This window comes from Megalops cyprinoides, chromosome 8 (assembly GCF_013368585.1).
Source record: "Megalops cyprinoides isolate fMegCyp1 chromosome 8, fMegCyp1.pri, whole genome shotgun sequence".
NCBI lineage: Eukaryota > Metazoa > Chordata > Actinopteri > Elopiformes > Megalopidae > Megalops > Megalops cyprinoides.
The window spans coordinates 11,358,826-11,381,566 of record NC_050590.1 but is presented as its reverse complement, the minus strand read 5'-3'; the positions used below and the strand labels follow the sequence as shown (position 1 = coordinate 11,381,566).

General features: G+C 42.3%; 1 protein-coding gene across 2 annotated transcripts in view; it reads right to left on the bottom strand.

Annotated features, from left to right (window-relative positions):
• Nucleotides 1-21,665, bottom strand: part of LOC118781997 (tyrosine-protein kinase CSK-like) — a 43,397-nt gene extending 21,732 nt beyond the window's left edge. The window contains exons 1-2 of one of the 2 annotated variants that reach the window (XM_036535191.1): nt 21,145-21,665; nt 2,654-2,738 (exon numbers count right to left, since the gene is read on the bottom strand). The gene's annotated coding sequence lies outside the window, so the exon portion shown is untranslated. The remainder of the gene's footprint in view (nt 1-2,653; nt 2,739-21,144) is intronic. The other variant, XM_036535192.1, reaches the window with a different exon arrangement.
• Nucleotides 21,666-22,741: the final 1,076 nt, after the last annotated feature.

The window sequence follows — 22,741 nt, the reverse complement described above, 5'->3', positions numbered from 1 at the left end:
CTGCTGTGGTTCTGAAGCTGAACAGCAGAGTCCTGGAGCAGATGGTCTTGCAGCACTCCTGTCTGAATACTGTTACCATATTAACCCGCTCCAGCCAACAAATGCCCCTCTCCTCTTGCTGCTCTTTCCTCTGCTGTTATTCTGCATGCTTGCAGTAACAGCACAAGGCCGTCCTGACAGATAAAATGTTCCCTTGCAGAGCCACAGACAATGTTTGGGAAGCTTGTTAAATTTACACAACCTTCGGCCCCAGTGGCACAGAGAATAATTAAGGAGTAAGCGCAGAGGTTCTCGCCACAGGTCCTCGGTAGAGACAAGATAATGAAAGAACATAAGTCTGTCTTCTCCACAGGACTGGAGCTGATTGGGCCAACAGGCAAAACAACTGCACGGCCCTAGACTCTGAGGCTGGCTCTGCTCTTGCAGTCAGAATTAACCTCCCCTCCCAAACAACGTCCTAAACCCGAGCGAGAGGCCACTGGATCACCAGCCAACGCTGAAGTGTGGCTGGACGCGAGTTGCTGTTAAATGTTCAGAAGTGTGAGAGCGGACAGCAGTATGTGGCTGCAGGCACAAGGGTCCTGCGCCATCTGGCAGAAGCTAGAAAGAACACCAAAGGTCTGCGTCAATTAAAGCATCCGAAGTGAGCCATGATATGCCCTCTAATAACACTCCCACCTTTTACCCCACCAAACTCTCCATTCCATGCAGAGTGGCTCCTTTCAATAGACGAGGACATGGCTCACCTGATGCTTACAGGTAGGGTTTACTCGTGAAATGAATGGTATTTTTCCACCCTCACATTCCACAATCCATTTAAATAAAATGTGAAATAAAAAAAAAAATCAGGAAAGAATGTAAGCTCTTGGGAAGGCTAACTAAAAAAAAATTACAGAATGAGCAGTCAAATCCGAGGGGAACCATAATGAACTCTACTCATTCCACACAATCCTCTGAGACCGTGACTCTTTTGGTGAAATACACCTCTGTGTCAGCAGCTCCCAAAAGCCCTGCATGAGGGGGAGGGGAGGAAGGCTGGGGCAGCACAGAACTGAGCAACAGAGGAGCCGATTGGTCATGTCACTTCCTGTTAATTATACTTTCCTTCTTTGCTGTCCAAATGTCAACTGCTTTGGCAGGGTGACCAGTCTGAGTGGCAGAAAGAACAATGTCAGTTTGAGTCAGTGCCTCAGTGCGGTGAAAAACTGGGAGTGAAGGGAACAAGGCTAGTATTACATGAATAAAAGGTCTCAGTAAAGTGGAAGATATAACATGGACAGTCATCAGCTTATTCATTTGAGTTATTCCATTCATTCAATTTTGTTTTGTTTTTGCAGACTCTGCCTACTGCCTCATATTTTACCGGAGGCATAAAGGCATTAAAAAATAACAATCACAATCAAACCATGCAAACTGCAGCGAAACCTCAGAGCCACACGGGTGGGTAGGAAAAAGGATTTGCTCACTTTGCTCCAAGCCTTTTTCAGCTGAGTGACTGTATGAGCTCGGTTGCAAATTAAATTTGAATAAAATGTGTGTCTTTCCTATATGCAAGTGTATTTTTTGTATCTGTAGGAGTGTGTGTGCTGGCACATGGGGTTGTCTGTGTGTGCATGTGGGCGATCCTTCGGCAGGGTGTACTCGGCGTGGGTGAGGAGGTACTCGTACAGACAGGGTACCCTACAGCACAGCATCCCTCTGCTTAACCCATCCAGCTCATTAAACACTGTGACACACTCAACCATCTGCTTGGCAATATTTTCCATCCATCAGTTTCCCTCCCTTTACCTTTTTTAGGCATAGCCCGTTTTTTCAGAGTCCCACTGAAATGTCAGCATCCATCTGTCATCTGTGTGTTGCATTTCTCAACCCATTTCTCCTCTTTCCCATGGTGAAGGATCTAAAAAAATCTGTCTACACTCTACACAAACCAAAAACTGACCAACTTGATAGCGTGACTTACTGTGAATACCTGCCCTGCTCTTACCATACTGAACAAAGACCTGAATGGGTGCTGCAACCCAACAGAGATGGCCGTGGTACCTGCAGTGTTAAAATGCACTGTAAGATGCAAGTTCTGCCACTCAGCCAAGTTCCACAGTAAACTCCAGCCTCCTTACAAACAATGCAACTCACAGACAGACAGGCTCTGCAGAATCTACTGAAGCCAGAGTTAGTCATTGCTGTTTATGCCCCAATTATTTGATAGAGGATATACAGACCCTCGCATTAACAAGCCATTACTGTCCAATCTGCTCATCAGCTGCCGCTCCTGCTACTTAGATGCCTCCAATGACAGACACACTGCTGCTGTCACTCTCGGTTAAAAATGATGGGACTCAAACAGCTAACAAACACAGATCATTTATTAACAAGCTACTGCCTCACATGAGAATGTTTCCATCCCTGCGGGAATGACGTGACATCAATTAGCAGTAAAATGTTCAGTCCCAGTGCTAGAAGGAGTATGCTGGGTGGCACAGGCTGGGGACATTGCCAAAAATCTTTCTACTGGATTCCTTGAGTGTCTCTTTTCGACTTCTCTCATCCTTTTTACTTTGAGCAAAAGTTTTCATTTTCATTTAATAACTATTCAACACTTATTTATGAATTAGGTTTCAGACGATACTACTGTTGGTCTGGTTGGGCACACCTGGGTGAATTGAAGCCACGCCGCCAGTCGTCCAGGGTCCTATTTCTCTCTCTCTCTCTGGGGTTTGGGATCTTGGGTCACTGCACTGGAACAGAGGGACAGACAGATTTGGAGTGATGACTTACAGCCGGTCTGGAGTAATTTGAGGTCTGGAAAGCCCAGACCAGACCTCAAAGCCCAGACCACTGCTGCAGAAGCCACAGGGTGTAAAACTGCCAGTATGCTCTTAAGCAAAGCTCCAGTTGACTTATCTGCTTTGTACCACAATCGTCTGTAACACAATTGCACCAGTAAGAGACAGCAAGCATTTCACTGCCATTGCACTTATATCTACCTATTGAAACATCAGCATGTTATCTCTACACATAAGTAACACAGAACAGACTAACATATAACAAAACTGGTGGAAGACAGTCAAACCCAAAGCTACAATTTATTAACAAAACTTCAATCACAGATGCCAGTGACTGGTGTCACTTCCATTTAAATTCATTTAATTCCAGAAATGTTACTGCACATCCTCAGGTCATTCAGAGTTAAATGGGACCAACATTGGCGTGACCATTTCTGATATTCTTTAAAGTTGGCACATGAGTTGAGACACAATGAGGTTGACACACAAACAAGGAAAAAATTAAGTGATTAATATCACAGATATGTTTTGAGATAGGGTTAACTGTTGCTATTTTTGCCAGGCATCCTTTAAGGTAACATAATTTTTGACATACACGATGCGGTAACTTGACTCCTATTAACCACATCTAAAAATGACGAGAGAAGAAGTAAATGAGACGGCTGTCCTACGGCAACTGGATAACGTCTTCAGCATGACAAGACAGGCTCAAAGAACACCCTCCCTCTGCCATTCCTCAGCTCCACTGCCACTGCTCCAGATCTCTCAGTCACAGAGAAAACGCCTTTACGGTGCACTGATCGCCGAGTCTATGCTGAGCACTCTCTACAACAGCACTGAGTCTACACAGAGTGCTTTAAAACACTGCTGAGTCTATGCTGAGCACTGTCTACAATACCGAGTCTATGCAGAATGCTCTACAACACTGATGAGGTCAGGCTAAAAAAAGCTTTCAGTCACGTCACTGTTGAACTTAACAGAGGCTTCACCTCTACAATACTGCTGAGCCTATATGGGATTTTCTGCAACAAATGCTGTGTTCAAATCTGAAGCCGTACAGTTCACCATTGCCCAACAGGAGCTAGAGCAAGGCAAGAGCATTGTTTTCTACTTCCATTCTTTACACTGGGAATCCTACATTGTGTTTCATGCTCCAGTGCTTCTCATATTAAAATGCAACAGCTGCCAAGGAGGAAGAGACAGCTGCCAGAGGGGGAAAGACAGCCATGTGAATGCGGCAAAAAACCGTCAGCTTCATTCCCACAGAGAAATTTATATATACATATATATATATATATATATATATACATATACATATATATATACACACACACACATGCATACATATATAAAGCTGCAGCAATGAGAGGAAAAGCAGCCCACTTTGAATGGCTGACCTGGAGAAAGTCTTCCAGATCACACACTGGAAATGAGCTCATCTCATGTCATAAATATCCCATGAATTCAGGCAAAGGCAAAGGGAAACTGCATTAATTTTAATCATTGCATACATCAGGCATAGCATATTGGGGGGTGGGGGGGGGGGTGGGGGGGGGGGTGGGGAATGTCTCATGCTGGAGGCTTTAAAGTGATAAGAGCTATAAAGGGTATTCTACAGGGGAACGTGGGCGCTCGAGGGGAGAGAAGAAAAAAGCTGACTGTCAAGAACACAGGGAACAGAGGAACGTGAAACAATACCCTCCTGACGGGTGTGTTCACATGTGCATCAATAATTATACTGGTTTACTAATGCTTTACTTAAGCCATTACTGCCCCGTCAAAAAAAATCGCATCTGTCAACATCTCCCATTCAAGGTACATTTGAAATGTGGAAAGCAAAGTCAACTGAAAAGGTAGTTTTACATTGATCCACGGATGTACACATCCGGCTTTACCTGTGTGTCCATGGCTTTCATTTTCATTTGCTGATATGGGTCTAGAGCAGGCACCACAAAAATCCCTTGTGTCTTCAATCTGCATTCATCTAATCATCTGTGTCTATTAAAATAAATATAAGTGAGACATTTTATCACAATGTAACTGTAGAAATTTAGGTGGGATCAGTGAGCAAAAGCAGTAGTGGTTCTGCGGTAGTTCCTTGCTTTTGCTCCCACACAAAGATGATGCACTGTGCATCAAATGCTCGGTAAAAGGTATTCAAACAGACTGAGGTGAGAACTCTCACTTTGAATTCAGAACTGTGAGACGCCCGCACGCTTTTAAGAGAGCCCAACCTTAGTGAAAGTAAAAGAGAAGTGACACCAAGCTGTGAGAGGGAGATAAAACTATTAGAGATGAAAATCTGTAAAACAGCCTGAGAGTTCCACAGTAAACCGAGAGATGGCTGGGAAGTAATGTATCCTGACAGGACTGTCTACGGTGCTGACAGAAGAGTCCACTAGCGTTTAAGTCAAAGTAGAGGACCAGGAGCCCCTGTGAATTTGCTTTCGTTAGTGCTTATTTGCTTCTGTGGACCTACGGGAAATTACGTGTTTTACCATCTTTCTTTTGTGGCTGAAGTCAACAGGGATTGACAGGCAGGGGGGTAAGAGCTTCAGTGTTAAAAATGCCAGGAAAAGCGCTTTGCCTTCACATCCCCCAAAGTGACAAGAGCATGCTCCTCCGGACAGAAATCTCACAAGAAACAACATTCCCACATACCAGGGTCCTACAGAGAGAGACATGCTGAAAGAAGGACAGAGAGGCCGACAGGAGACAGACAGAGGGAGGACAGCAGAAAGAGAGACAGCTGAGATTAAGGACTAGCTGAGTCTGTAATATGCAGCCCTACACACTGCTTGGTAGTATATTCACACACACACAGCATCAGCGATGGGCTGTGATCTTCTTCTGATGACAACTATGAATAACCTCCTCAAGGCAACTGTACCCGCACTGTATTTCTGAATAATTAATCCCTAATGAGACACTTCCATTAGAGTTACCAGCCTCTACGTCACACGGAGAGGGAGTCACAGAAACAGAGATGGTGAGGGGTGAGAGGCAGAGATGGAGGGATGAGGAGATCTGCTTCATTCTCCTGAGGCAGACCCTGCACCTGACGCAATTTCGCAATGGAGAAATAGTCAGAGTTACAGAGGGACAGTCAGAAGGAAAAAAAACTGTTTTACCTATATACAACAAATGTGTTTAGTGACAGAGTTGAGACATGAAAAAGATTCAGTACTGTGCATGCAAATGTGAACTTTGAAATCAGCAATGCCCCTTGTACGAGACACATTTGTGCCATAGGGAAATCAGAGAGCTCTATCAGAAGGGGTGTTGATTCCAAATGGAATGCCAGTGTTTTACCGTAGAGAGGCAAAGAGCACCGAATGACGTGTCTGAGTGAAGGATCTGCAGACTATCTCATCATTCCCTCTTATGTTCTTTTTCTCCACCACCTATCGATTATCTGTTGACTATTCACACCTGCTGGCTGCCTATCTCCTTTGCTGGCAAACCAGCATGTTCTTATACAACGATACTTAAATTTAAGGTGTAACACTGATATCACAATCTCCACCAACGTCTCAGCGTTTTGGTGCAAACTGATAAAAAGTGCCTGACCTGTAAAAAGCTCCACTTTTTGTCGGTGAGAGCTTTATAGCTGCAAATGCTCTATGGGCTAAATTACACATCACAAGATAAGACTCGCACCAATTTTGCATTTGGGCAAAGGAATCCTTATATGTTAAGCTCCTCATTGCCAGCTGCAGCGGCTGCCATTATTAGGAAGAAATTTGTATAAAAAGTAATTAGGGCAACAGAGCAAGGAGACCGAGAGCAGCGCTTCCACCACCATTGAGCCACAAAGCGTTATGCGAGCAATCAGAAATGGACCAAGGGGTAAAAACCTGAAATAAAAAGAGGTCGTGAGCAGCTACTGCGGAATCCATTAGTTCTGCATATGCGGTGAGATAAACTGCTTTAATATAAAGGCCAAAAAGTCTTCTTAATAATCAACCCTACCAAATTTTATGGTGAGACATAAAATACACATGGTTTTTTTATATCTATGGTACACAGTTACGACAAAAGGCATATAAATGTAGAACTCTAATTTAAAAAAAAGATAACTTCAAAGAGTTATTAAATTATTCACATAACAGGAAATTATCAGTGGAACAAAAGAGCAGAAATTATTTCTGCAGATGCAGTGCACACTCTTGAAGCAGCAATTGTGGCTATGTGGTGAATGACAAAGGGGTCAGCTTTGCTGTTCATGTGTCTACTAAAAACATGCAACACTTCGGGTGATTACTTATATAAAAATGTTCTGCGAATTAGAGGAGATTATTTAATGCTACACTTAACAGCTTGAAGTGTTATCTAACTGCACAGTCTAACTGTAGACAACACCAACAGGTAGCTACACTAGAGGTCTGTACTTACTCTGCTTACGTTCACTTGCTGTAGGGAGGTGGGTTATAAGCACAGCTGCAAAAACCACATTCATGATCCCTATTACGATATTTATCAGAGAACATACGAAGGCTAGCTGGTCCATAGCACCTTTGTGTTCAGTCCAGAGATAAAGCAGAGTGCACAGAGCCGGTCCAGGTGCCTGCACGTACCTTCTCCCTCTCCTGCTGCCCCTTAGGCTGTGGTGCTACTGTAGCCTTCTTTGATGCCGCTGCCCTGTCATTAGGATCATTACAGGACCAGCGGGGACCGCGCAGGTCAGAGGGCTTCCTGCAAGAGGCCAGCTGCGAGCGTGTGACAACCTCGTCCCACTTGGCACGAAAGGCTCCAGATGTTCCCGCCGGGCCACGAGAGCGGAAGCACGGAGCGGGCCCTGTGGGAGGACAGCTGGATCCAAAACACAGCGCTGCCAGCTCCAGCATGAGAGGCGCGGAGAGGAGGGAGGGAGTGTCACCATCCCAGCCTTGAGCCCTGGGGTGCACTGTTCTCACCCGTCCCACACTGAACCCCAACTGCACCCGGCTCCCAACTGCACGTCAAAAGGGCGGCCACGGGAAAGAACAGAGTCCTTCCTCCCTCATTATAATCTGGACAGCTGTGCAAAACACAGCCAAGGGGTTACTGCATCGCTTGGAAAGTTCTGCGGTTCTCATCCTCCCCTGACATAGAACCAACTACATTAAAAGTATACGAGGCAGTTACACGCTTGAAAAGCTGCAAATGCAGCTTCTGGTTTCAAAGCTAAGGAAATGCTGTTGATGTGTCTGTGAAACATCAGAGGTCTGTGGCTTACTGTTGCTAATACACTATGATCTGGGGGAGCACTGCTGCTTTTCTGTATAGAAATCAAACCTGAAACACATACAGGCCATGTCTTTACACAGTACCATTGATAAGATAAGAACAGTGTGGTACACAGGCTCAGAATTCAAATATAGTTGCAGATTCCATCAAGGAAGAGAAAATGAAGCCTTTGTACATTCTCTGCTTGTTCTTTTCAGTAAACACTCTGCAGGATCTGAGTCAAATTCCTTTTTTATCCAATTTACGGGCCCTGAGAAAGATAAGAACCTATCGCTGTCTAAACACATTGGTGTAGCACAGGCAGGGAGGCTGGACTCCCAACAGGTCTCAACTAGGAATGTACAATTTGAATATTTCATATCTGAATATTCTATGCTCCCAATGCACAATTCAAATGTCTGAACAGTCAAAGCCCGTTTCATCACAAGAGCTGTGTGAAAGTGCAGCTTTTACTTTTACTGCAAAGGTATGTGCATTCACCCACACCTTCAGGCAGGACAATAAATCTTATTTTATGCAGATTGCCGAGGCTCTCCGTCACGAACATGTTGGAGAATGACTACGGCATCACTTGGGGGACTTCGCACGCAGAGCCAGGAACACACCGCTTGCCCTCTGTGCTGACCTGTGGTCTCATTACAGGAGGGCGTGGGGATGAGCTGGTGTGAGGGCAAAGCGTGACAGCTCTGAGTAGAGGGGCATGACTCAGAGGGCAAGTGCAGAGGTAGCTATTCACCGATTGGCAGGGCGCGAAGGACGCGGACAAGGAGGCAGACAGACATATAGGAGAGAGGGACTTGAGGCTTCAACAGAACCTCCATTACTTCGTTCCTACTACCACCTGAGTGAGTATGTGGGAGTGACTGCTTATCCGGCAGATTTTGTGTGCATTCCCAGATAGAGCATCCTTTTGCTGCTGTTCTCTTAAGTGGCTAGAAAAGACATGCAAATCAAGTTCAAAACGCATAACAGCACTGGGAATCTTACTTTGGAGAGTCTGCAAGGGGATTATAATCTGGCCATTTCAACTCAACTACCTATCATTGAAGACACTTTAACCCCACAAGACCACAGTTTGATGACCTTTTCGAAATGAACCACTGATCTTCTGACAAGAGTTCTCACTGCACCAAGAACTGGTGATTTGGATATAACCACTGGTCCTAGTGTAACGTTACAGGTACTGCAATATTGTTCTTGCGATATGAAAGTGTAATGTTAAAAATGATGCAAAAAAAGAAAGAAAAGAATATCTGTGCAAAAATAAAACCAATCAAATTTTTTTGTACTAAATATTCCTGGTTACAACCAATTTTGCAGTTTAAAGTGTACAAAATCAAGCTAGCTTAATTAACTTTACACTAACTTAATTTTATTAGCTGTGTTTTACTTTAAATTTTGTCACCCTGAAAATACCTGTCTAGGTCATCTAATAAAGTCATATATACAAAATCATGTTTACACCCAGAGTGTTCTGTTACTTAACACATTCCCCTAAATAACTGGATCAGGGAGGCAGCTGGAATTTAAAGCATTTTTTTTTGGAAATTTACATCAACGACAGCCTTTGAAAGCCAGTTTTCATCTACGCCAAACAAAAGCAAAAAAAAAATGTACACTACCACAATTAACACACACCCTGGTTTTCCTATAACCACAGACTGCTATTTTCAGAAAGACACATAAAAGCTGAACTGAGCCCCTCTGCCATAGTTGTCCTTTCATGGAAACGGGAAAAGAAAGAGAGAATGGACAGCAATTCTGAAACCGGAAACTGTCAGAGTAAATGAGATGTATTTACATCTGTGCCTGAGCACTGTGTTTCCAGGACCAAGCTAACCATAGTACACACCACCTGATCACCAAACTCCATTCAAAAACTTCCAAAACTTTGGAGGTTTTGCAAAATTTGGCAAAGTATGGCAAAGCTAAGTTATAAAGCGTGTGACACACATACGCGCACACACACCCACCTCCACCCCTAGAACTGCTACCACAGACACAACTTATTTACAACCTCTGCAACTCTGTGAATGTGTAAATACAACTTGTGCCTGCTAATACCACTGTGTTCTTTGAACATTAAGCTGCTATTACTGCTGTCTTTCCGGCACTGCTTTTATTTATTTATTTGTTTTATTTTAACTAAATCGGGAGAAGCCATGTGAAATTTCATTGTACCTGAGTATAATGACAATAAAGATCATTCTATTCTATTCTCTATTCTATTCTAAATGGTCTGCTGCTTAGCTACCAATGGCACTGACACAAATTATGTGTCAGTGTTTTAAAGCATATTTCACACATTATCGACAGACTTAATGCTTATTAGTGATTTTTAAACACATTCATTTGCATGTACAATGTGAGGTTTCTTTATACAGCTAGAAGTAGAAGAGTTTTATGTAGTTCCATATAATTCCCACAAAAAAGTATCATGTCCACATTTGCATTTTTCTCTGAAAAAAATACCTCCTTATTATAATATTGTACCTAACAATTTCAAGGCTCACTGCACTGTATATCATTATGAGTTTCATCAATCAAAACAGGCATCTAAAAATCATATTTTATACCATTTAAAATGTGTTCAGTTTATTTGCACTAGATCCCGTTTTCCTCACATTGGCATGGTGAACCCACTTCTCTCTCCAGGATATGACAGTTCTTATGAGTTCTGATTTATGACTACTGTAATTTTATTTTGGTTTCCCTGCTCAAAACTAGAATTAATGCAGGATACTTCACATGTCTTAACCCAAGACAGTTTGGTTCGATTTGCCACAGTTCATCACAGCTTGCTTACATCAGTATTCTTTTTTTCCCCCACAACTTGGCAGTGTCATTGCATTGCCCTCAGTCTTTCTAATGTGCAAGTGACTTTGAATGCACATTTTGCTGAGAGCTCAGAGAGATACATCAGGGAAGAAGTCTCTTGGTGGGGAGCATGAGAGACAGGCAAGAAAGCTGAGGACAATCGAGAGGGAGGCTGGGGATCCAGAAAAGTTGAGTGTAAAGCTCAAGTTTAAACTGATATACAAAGGAGACTTTCATGCTACTTCTCAGAAACTTTTTTCCAATAAGCACACCACAAAAATATGTCATCGCCCTTGTCTTGTTCTAAGAATTTTACTGTCCTGGAGTTTATCTTACACCCTCTTACAGGTGTAAGGAAAATGCAAAACCTGCTTCAGTGTTCTTGGATGGTCACCTAACACAATCAAAACTAATTCCATTATCTAGGGGGGTCAGAGACAAAAGAGAGTTGATTGGCATGCCTTGATGTTGACAATGACCATCTGGTTGCCTTCCACACCACACCCTTTGTTCCTGTATGTATGAGCCTCGAAAATCTTAAATCTGAAAATGTCCATTTGTTTCTCTGCCATCCAATCAGGGACAGGAACCTGTATTTTATTTCAGCGTTTTATTTCAGGTTTTGGGTATAAATGCTTGTACTCATACAACATCATTTTGTAATTGATCCGCCTTGCTTTTACCTAGTATGTTTCATACTGTAATTAAAATATAAGTTTTTGCTTTGATATTAAATTGCTATTTACCTAAACTTTGCATCTACAAGTCTTACTTCACAAGAAGGAAAAATCCCTACACAGGGGTCCTTGATGTACCTTGGGCATGAACTACTCATGCCACGTAGCAATGTAGGCAGCAATACCACCTGTAACATTGCCTTGCATGATATCTGATGCTAAGTGGAGCTGGGCTTGATTAGGCCTTAGCTGGGGGTCCTTGTGGGAATTTGTGGAAGAGGTGCTGCTGGGCCTATAGGGTGCAGTCTTCCCACTGGTCTAAGCATATGACCAATGTTCATGCAGAGTGATGGGGACACTGCTCTAGGACAATTTGCCTTTTTCATGAGATGTTTAAGGCGAGGTCCCTCTCACAGCAGTCATCAAAGACTCCACTGCAACCATTGCATAGAATAAGCGATTCTCCAGTGTCCTGGCTAAATTCCCAATCACTCTCTTTCAAACTAACCATTTTATAATCCTGCAGATTAAACGGCTAAATAATTCCCCTCCCTATCCAAAACATCTGATGTGTGGTGAGCATTGCAAAGGAGCTGCTGTGCATCACCCATTTCAGTGCTACACATTGGTGACAGATGAGGCCAGTACCCCATTCAAGTGCTTTGATGTCCTTGAAAGGAGCAACAAGAGACATATATTGTTATGATAATGATTATTATTAAGTTTGGAGCAGAGGAAGAGGCAGAGAAAAGTGCATAATGGAAAGGTACAGATCAGGACGGTCACCGTTGCCAATAGTCAATTTGTCAAGCTGGTGTGCTTAAATTAATCATGGGATGAATACTAAAATTTTAATGAGATGTCAATGGAGAAAAGAAAAAAAAACTGACTGAATTATTGCAGCACAGCAAAGGCTTTACTTTTACTTTTGAATCCAATAACATCCCATCACAGTATGATAAAACCAAGTACGGGCACACACTGTGAAACCGAAAGGCCGCAGGGATGGCTGATTGTAACTATGCACCTACACCGGTACTACCCTGCCACTGCCACCAGCGCTGACAGCACCAGTGGTTAGTGTTTAGATTCTACACCAGCACTCATCCCACAATTTCATCTCTTTTCACACTCTGCATGAGAGTGAATTATCCGTTGGTCATGCCATCTTGGACTGAAAGTACTGCAGCGTTCTCCTGCTGAATTCCACATGAGCACTGATTTAAAGTACTGCAGATTCCTGGTCCTCGGGTTCTGCATGAGTGCTGGACTGGTTCTGAGCACTGCCTCAGGCCATGGTGCCCAAGACTGGAGAGTGGAGTATATGTCTGCAGGAGGAAGTGACCCTAGATTGTCACTGTCTGTAATTTATGAACTGCTCATTAATGAAAATCACCTAACACTTCAAAAAAAATTGCTGAAGCCCAACATTTGAAAAAATAAAAAAACGGCCTCTGGAGCCATTTTGTTGATGCTGCATCTTTTGTGAGTTTCATTACTGCACCATTGCAAAGGAAGTCTGAGTTTCAAAGGAATAAGGAAAAATGACATCAAATGAATGGAAGAATATAAATCATGGTTCATATAACAGAGGCAGACCAATTACACAAATTAAATCTGCTGATGCACAACACTCGCGTTCACAGTGGAGAACGTACAGTGGCACACCAAAAATCTCCAGCCACTGATTCAAGCGTATGGTTTCAAATTCTATCAACTGACTCGGAATGTGTGTAGCGGTGGGCAAAAACAGCAGACTGTCCACAAGGGCAACAGATAGGCAAATGGTTACCAGTAGAGCCTCAACAAGAAAGAATCAGGGAAAGACAAATAGTAAGACAAAATGGCAATGTAAAATGAGCACAGGGCAGAAGACAGTGATTGGACAGAAATATATGATTCGCAGGTATTGAATTAGGGTGAGAATACAAGTGCTTTTTTATCCTCGGATTAATTTTGTGGCACAGCAGGATTCGAGAAGTGACTGCACCATCCCAAGGTAGTCGCAAACTACAGCTCCTGGACTTTAAACTCGTGGTATGTCATCCTGATCCAAACAATTTCAAAGAAAGAAAGTACACACAACCATATTCATATAATATGACAGGTGCACTCCCCATAAACCTGCTTACAATATTCAAATTTTCAAAACTGTATTGTATATTCTGGTGTTTACAGCTGTCCAACTCAACTGCTCAGCTTTTATTGATAAAGCAGCTGATTGCCAAGGGCCTATCTAATGACTAATATCAAAATAAAAAAACGAAACAAAGAAAATACATGCCTTCTTCATAAATCTAATGCCAAAATGATTGTGAAGATGCAATCTTCACTACGAACAATTTCCCTGCCTGTTTTTATTTGCTTGAATGTACTTGGCCCTGTATGTTTTCATCTACAAACCATGCTATAGGGAAGCTTTTTGTCAACAATTTCACCTTAGTCTGTTAGAAAGCCTGAGAACATGTGTGTGTGTGTGTGTGTGTGTGTAGCAGGTAGGCTAGGCAGGTAGGCATGTGTGGAGTTAGGTATTTAGTAAATTATGTAATTGGTTAGCCATGCCCACTAGCCAATAAAAGGGGTGTTGGAGAAGGAATGGGGGAAAGCAAGGACAGAACTAAGGAAGGTTTCTTCTACTCCTTGGTTTTATACATTTTAGTCCTTGGCTGTTTTTACCCCTTTTGCTATTGCCTGTTCCTATTTTTACCTATTAATTTATAATACATTGTGTGGGAAAAATACTGGCCAAGCTCTGTACACAGAGCATTTTTTTTTCTAAAGAATTGTAGAACCCCGTTTGGGAGTGTCGGTTAGGCTCATCTCACAGAGACGACAGTTCTGCAGCAGCATTGAAGCAAAACGAATGCAATTCTCTGAAATAGACACAGCTAAGGACTATTTTTGGCAATACAAGTCACACAGTGCAGTGAAGTGGGCATTAGCTGGAGGATAGGTGCAATTTCACTAACAACCTGCCTACGTACCCCAATCCCCTTTGGCTGAAGCAGATAAGTTCCACCGCTGTGGTCTTTGTCAGCAGATGATATGGCCAGTTTCAAACCCTAGCAATAGGGCTCAGTCTACTGCCAAGATGAGCCTCTCATCAAACAAGTCCCTGAGAATTCAGAATGAAAAAATGGCAAACTCCTTTCCCTTTCAGCCAATGTCACTGATCTTTCACTTTCCAGCAAGGAATGATGGGAGAGCTTTTATGCAAAGAGTACATGCATTAAAACTCTGCTGTAGTGTTGATGAAGGGTTGATGAAGATGAAGTCCTACTATGGACTTGAGCACCCCTTCAGATGGTGCCTCCACTGAACTTCTGGCCCTCGTTCTGAAGGCCAGTATGTGGGGAAGTTTATAAAAAGGAGAAATGGAATTCATCCCATGTCTATAATGCAACCCTGTCAACCCTTCCTGGCACTCAGAACCCACACAGCAATAATGGTTTGGCAACAGCCATGCTTGAATGGTTTTTTTTTCTCTTCTCTTTTATTCTCATCTTCCTGTACACTTTTGGTTCCAGAAAAAGAGGCACCACAGTCCACTCAGTGCTCTTCTGTTTCCTGTTTCCTGTGTGGAGTTTCATACTATTGTAGCAGCTATGAACATACAGTCTTTCTGCCCTGGCACCATGAAGACCTTTAAGATGAGTCCAGAGAAAAGGGCCTTAGCAAATCCACACATAAGCACTGAATCTCCACAGGAACTGGACAAATGTCCACTCTCTCAGAAGGTCATGAGGATTTTTTTTTTGTTGCTATTTTCTGAAAATGACAAGAAACAGTTTTGGGCCCTGACTCTCAGCAGTGTGTATGTGATCTCTGACAAATCATTTCCTGTGTGTGACTCAGTCAATACCACCAGAAGGAGAGACAGAGAGCCTCAAGTCAGAGAGCCTAACACACACACACACACACACACACACACACACACACACACACACACACACACAGGCAGCCCACCCTCTGCCTTCTTTCTATCCCCCCTGTCAAGCTTGTTACACAAAGAAATCAAAACTCAGCTAAATTTCAGACTGTAAAGAGTAGGAGCCAGCCTATTTCTCTGTGCACTGATGCCAGCAGCCTGGGCAAGCAAGCATCTGCATGCAAGTGACTTGGCCCACCCTACACATGTGGTGGCAGGGGCCCAGTGATACACTTGAGAAACGGCCTGCTTGACCAGCCGATGCCCAGATGGAGCCTGGCCACTTCGTTTGGGCCCCAGACGTCAGTCACAATGCCTTCATTCTGCCGGGCAGGAAGGGGGGGGGGGGGGGGGGGGGGGGGGGGCATAGAGGAGGCTGTGATGGGGACAGTTCTGCAGTCCCGGACACTACCGCTGTGGCAAAACAACACAGGACTATCAGAGATCCAATCCATTCCTGTTTTATATCTAACTCCAAAACCATCTGAGCTCAGTTCTCTTCCTATTCATTAACGCCGCCAATAGGTTTTCAAATTCAATTCCAGTTAATTAAATAATTCCAATTCAATTTGTCTTACAGTTAATGAAAAAAGGCTAGAATTTTACTAGAATTACAACTACAATACTAGAATTATAGTTAAGCATAACTAATATCTAATGCATACAATCTTACAGTTTTTTAATACAAAGAAACAATTGGGATGTTAATGATGCGGGTCACTGAAGAGTGGGCTGTAACATCCTGTGGTCTGAACCACTCAGGCTAGTGGTCTGGTACAGCTGATTAGTGGTTCAGACCACTAGCTAGCTGGCTAGTTTCAAAGAATGGTGACACTTTTTGACTGTTGTGGGTTGGTAAGCCGTCTTACTGTTTCATGCCTTGTATGGCAGACATTTTTGTACATTTTTCTCATTTGCAACAATGTTTACACAGTGGTCATGCTGTGATCCTCATGTAATTCAACGCAGCCTAGTTGTCTGTTATTGTTTGAATGGGCGACTGAATGACCATTTCATTCCCCCTTTCAAATGAAAATGCATTACAACAATATAATGCATTAAAACAATATAATTACAACAAATATCACCTTTTGTATTTGTTAGCTATTTATTGCACTTGAAGAGACAAGGCACAGGCTACATTCACAGAGGAGTAACTCCTGGCCTGAAAATTGGTACAGATTTTTGTAACAGGTGCAACCAAGAAATATTTAAATGCCTGTAGGACAAAGGGGTGAACACAGACAGAGAACTGACATGCTGGTGTGGTGGGCCACTTTTTCCAAGCTTACGTTGTGTGAGTTTTACCATTCTAGGACTCTGAAACCTCTTACAATTACTGATCAAACCAAGGCTCATCATGAGGTAGGATCAGAAAGGTACACACACTAAGCAATTTAGGCTCTCACACTGCAAGATTACAGTCACAGCACTCCCCAAGTTGAAGAATGACAATGACAGAGGAAAGTTAAAATACATCTTTTTAGATACGTAGCTGGGTTATATAAGTTCATCATGCATGCATTTCAAACAGGCATCTGGTATTGGCAACATTCAAAAGAAGAAAACTGTAAATGATTCAAATAAAGTAACAGTACAATGTTGTGTAAAAGGGTGTGTCAACACTGTCTCTTTTGCACCAGTAATAAAGTCTTCCCTTTGTGATCCTATAAGACAGATGGCTGGAAAGCAAGGCCAGAGCCCAGTCAAACCATCTGTGAACAGAGGTTGGCTCTTTCCTCTGAGAAAACAAAAAATGTGCTTGCTAGCTAGAAAACACAAAAGATGGTATTTTATGATAATACACAGTGATATTTTAATGCTGTCACATTTGAAAGAGGAGAGCAAAACATGTAGTTGAACCATTCATTTAAGAATAACATTTTTAATAGTAGAAATGGTAACAAGCTATGCTATGATGAATACATTCTATAGGCCCAAGTACAATTAAGAGAGGACCACAGACTAAAAGCTGCTGCACAAAAAAAAAAAAATCTTAACGTCTGCAGGACAGGCGTCAGTATATTGAGAGAGAGCTTACGCAGCTAAGAAAATAAACTGGGTTCTGAATGGTTTGCATAACATTTAATATTTTAATACATTTTAAGGCCTGATAACCACATTCATGTCATTTAAATTCCACCTCCATGCCAAAATACCTTGACTGCTACACTAACATGTGTGCACAAGTGATGATGACGCAAGTATGGCAGGTTAGATTACGAGGTAAATGTGCCTTTACAGCAGGCCAGTGGATCAGCATCCCCTGAAAGGCTTAAGTAGGCATAAGTACTGGGTGGCTATCAGGACTAACCAAGCAGTTAAAAGTGGATGGACCTGAACAAGAATAAAACACTGAGAAAACAGACAATTCTACTTCCTGTAAAACTGTATTACATTCTCTGTACACACATTTATTTAATTGTCACAGACATTCCAGTTCCTGAACTTGGTTGTACTTGAGTGACATATCAAAACACTGTCTGAGTGTCCCCCAACTCTGAGGACTCGTCACAGCATTACAATGAGCAGTGCAACTGTACTTCAAGAACAGCAAAAGCTTGGTCCCCATTTAACATGAGCGTAACCCTGCATGTGATCAGTGCCAGGTTCACTTCAGCACAGAGGCAGGCTGGGGCCACAGAATCACTTTACCAATAACCTCAGTGATGAGGCTCAAGTCTTCCACAAGTTCATGACCTGTTGACAGAAATCTAAAACATGACCCCCAAACACTGATGTTGCTCAATGACATGAAGAACATGTTCACAACTTTCAAATGATTAACTTCATCCTAAAACTCATCGACATAATAACAATATGAAAGGTCTTGGCAATGTCCACCTCCAAAATTCATGCTCACTCATGTGTTTATCAGACTTGGTAAGCAAAAAGAGAAACAACTCAAAAATAACTTCATTCATTCATTCATACCACAGACATGTTTTGTCATACAAACATTGAGCCTTGTTAAGCTACTCAGAGTGGGAATATGTGTTAAAGAAAAATTGGAAGTGACATGCAAAACTATAGCTGATTTCACAGGAATTACCTGATTATCGGATTGCCTGTGAAAAGGCACCAACCTCAAGAGCATGGCGCAAGAATGAAGCCGTATAAAACATAAACCCAGTAAAATATATCACCTAAGTATGTGCTTCAGTGTTACAGCTTTTTTCAAAATTGTCATTTCTCATTGAGAAGTTTGTGTACTTTGTGGGAGTGTTGTCCAACAGTGGATGGCTGACAAGAACAGTGCATAGGCTGATTCACATGGCATGAAAAAAGATAGGTGCAGCAGTATGCTCTCTGAACACAGAGTGCCAATCCAGTCTTTGGTATAATTCGGACTGGCTGAGAATTGAACCTACAGACCTCGTCAGGATGGAACCTAACCACAGTGCTACATGAAAAGGTAAAGCTTCTTAGCGTAACGCACAAAACCCTCTGAGTGAAGACACTGGAGGGCCTCACTTCAGCCTAGTTCTCGACACTGTGCATCTGATGAGCTTCAAACATTCAGTAAAGAACATTTGTGATTAGTTACCATCGCTACAGTGCTGCCTCCACAGGTCTCCTCTGCTTACAGGAGCAGTACACTGGTGTCTGATCTCATGAGCACCCGAGAAGTGCTTGCCTGGGCAACACGCTTCCCTTAGCACCTTTTGTCGCAGCAACAGCAGGCAGCACAGGGAATGTGTTACTACTGTGGTACAAGACAACCTGACTGATGCCCAGAAAACCTAAGATTTGAACACCGGGTTGAGCACTGCTGCTGTTCAAGGTGATTAGCCTGGACTGTTTGGGTGAATACATATGTGGCTACAATGTAAAACGCGAGCTATTCAAGTTTCACATTCTGTTAAGCATACAAATAATGTTACAGTGGCCTGTAATGATAAACAACACGACTCCTCTGAAGGTTCAAAGATTGGTTTGTTGGGAGATGAAGCTGGCTAGGGTGACAGCTCCAGCAGGGCTCCAGCCACAGCTCACCTTAATGGAAGTTGTTTTTCCTCCTTGGCAACAGGATTACAGAAACAGAAAACAAAAGAGTGAGAATAAAAACATAGCAGTGTGATTTTTTGGAAATCTTTGAAGGATTAAAAAAAAAATGCAGATATCAAACCACCCTTCCATCAGTGCTGTTTTTTTTTTTTTTTTTTGGTCAATGGTTAACTGTGCGGACACCTTAAAACAGTCACCCATGTTGTGTTTCACATTAAACTGCAGAAAAGTAGTTGAATGATAATCAATTTCAGTGGCGCACCCATGAAGTTTTTCTACGTAGGAACAACTAAATCCAGAGGACTTTATTAAACATCTGTAAATGCAGAAGCAGAGTGCAAGACACAATTCCAGTTGGAAATAGCCCTGAGCAGGTATCCTGGCCAGATGTCCAATAAATCAAAGTTCTTCCTGTCATGCATGCCGAAAACATACCTCTGTGGATCGTAAAAATAATTTTCACGACCCCGTCACAAAAAATGCATCACTTCCCACGTGTTTAAGGAATAACCACTTGTGTGTACAAGACAATAACTGATATACAGAGGAAGTGTAAAATAGAGAAGTGCAGGTGAAATGTCAGCATTATTATATCAATTCACCAACAGCAGTTATGAGAAACTAATCTCATACCTCGGAGACCACGGGAAATACTACACTAGGCTACATGAACGCGACGAATCACACAGCGTTCAGGATAAGCAAATTCAAATCTGTATCTCTCTATCTCTGTCTCTGTCTCACACACACAACAGTCACAGATGCTATTTCTTGCGTCTACAAAAATATTTAAGATAGCTGTAGTGTAGACGTACAATGCAGGGAAAACACACGTCAATGTCTTTTTATCAGGAGGATCGTATAGTCTTTCATGGCAAAGTATTCACATTTCAATAGATTTTCTGCAAGACTGCACGTCGTGCGGGGTTGCCTCTACTACGTCCAAGAGAAGCTAACTCACTCGTCACAGGAATGTAGCAAAATTACATCAATTCAAATAAAGGAACCACTAAGAAGAACAACTAAGTAGTATTGTTATCGTTCATTTTCTGGCTGTTTGGTCACAACGCACGGGGAAACATTACAAAGGCACAGTGCATAGCCTGCTTTGTCTTTTGTCAAGAGTAAGTTTGCTGCAGTAAGTGTGTTTTGTTTTCAAACCCTTAAACCTGACAATGATCATTATGCTGGCGAATATTTTCGTGGCTGGCTAGTGTACACATTAACATTAGTTTACAGTGTAGACCCTTAACCTTACCTGCAGTGTCTTCTGTCAACTCACAAAAAAAACTAGCAATACTTATAAACTGTTGAAATATTGATACATTCAACAACGTGAGCAAGGGCTGCTTGCAGGCAAAGAAAGGGGTATAGAACATGACGCTATCTCGTTAGTTCTCAGCAGGAAAATATTCAGCTAACTATAACAGCCACACCTCGTCACACACAACATACAGCGAAGCTAGCAACACAAGTTAAGGAGCAATTTCTTTAACTAAAGTAGACTATTACCAAGGATCCAAATAGTTTAAATGATAGAACAACGACCGACTAAAAAAGACGGAAATAACGAAGCTCGGTCAGTGCCCTCCTGCAAATGTTGAACCCAGACATACTGTTGCAACACCCGTGCAGATCACCCGAGTGCTGATGCATCAAGGCGTAACACAATTTTCGTTCGTGTCGCTAGCTATCTTACCTTGTTCAAACTCTGAATGTATGCGGCAAATCCTTGATGCTGTCTTGCAATGATGAACGCAAAGTAACACCTTCAGTTAAATTGTATCTTGGATTCACTCTCCGCTTTGGATTTGTCGATATTCCATCAATGGGCTGAACTGCTCTCGCCAACACGGTCAATCGTGTGTAAGCTGCAGCGCACGGATGTGACAGAATACCCACTCGCTAGTTAGGAGAACGAGTCCCGTTGCAATCAGCGAAAAAATCTTTTCAAATAATATCGAGTTATCATGTTCGAAAACAGACACAATATCAGACACAGGCAAATTAGGTGTCTGTTCAGTCTATCGATCCAGATACGACAGGCTGTACTGTTGCAGAAAAGAAAACAAAACACTGATCTGTTGCAAACTGTCAAAGAAAATCTTAATACTATTAAAATGTACTTATGCTCTGAAACGACAGTGGAAATAAACGATGCCTTTTACTCTGGACATCCAGTTAATAGGTGACAAAAGCAAGCCACAACCAAAGCGCAGGTCCAACTGTGCTCTTTACTGAGTTCGCACAGGCCTTACAAAGGGAAGTGGTCCCCTCAACATTCAGCAGCTGCTGCACGCATGCGCACTGCCTTGAGCCACAGTCCACCACTGGCGCGTGGAATGGAAGAAAAACTTTTTGATATTAAAGTACGAGCGCCTCCCTTCGGAAATAATTGCTAGAGATGGTCCTCTTACTGATTGATCAGATTCGATGCAACCACAAAAGGAACTTGTTTTGTGAAATTGCAAGCAGCACAGATTACCACTGGAAGATATCTGACATTGCTGTTGAAGAGACATATCTCATAAATTCAAATAATTGACCATAAATTCTCTAGGATCTATGACAAACTTCAAAGTTCATGTTTTCCCCAAGGTCTGGACCAGGACCACATAAACATATTAAATTCAAACCAATACTTCTCTCTTAGTATTGCACACTGAATAATGTCTATCAAGTTACTATTCTGGCCCTGACCAAATTAAAACAAATCTGACAGATGTGTCCAGTTACCAGGTGTTGCCTCATATAAACTAAATTTAAGGTCAATAATTGTAATGCAGAGAAATCCTTTTGATATTACTTCATGCATGTCTAATGGGTAAAACTGGTTAAAAAAAGACAAAGCACTGTAATGATGTTAAATCCTTGTTTATTTTCCACTTTGACACATATTATTGATTAAAGTATTCAGATGGCAAAATATTTTACTGCAGACCTGTGTCTCAACTTGATAAATGTCCAATCAACACAAAAAGGAGATTCACAGTTCAAAAAAAAAAAAAAATCACAGGGCTGAGGGGAAAAACTGCCAACATCAAAATGTCTCTTCCCCAACAAGGATGTTGAACCTGTAAAAAGTCAAAACTCTGCTCCAATCTTTTTTTCGGAGACCCACTTCTACAAAGGCTGTTTCATCAATGTGGCCGGACATATGATCAATACTATGCAGGCTGATAAACCCTTTGAGGGCCACCTGGTGGACAAACATTGTAACAGGGCCATTCATAATACAACACCCCAAAAAGACCTGTTTTGCAAAAAATATTAGTCCACTTTAAGTCCAGGACTAA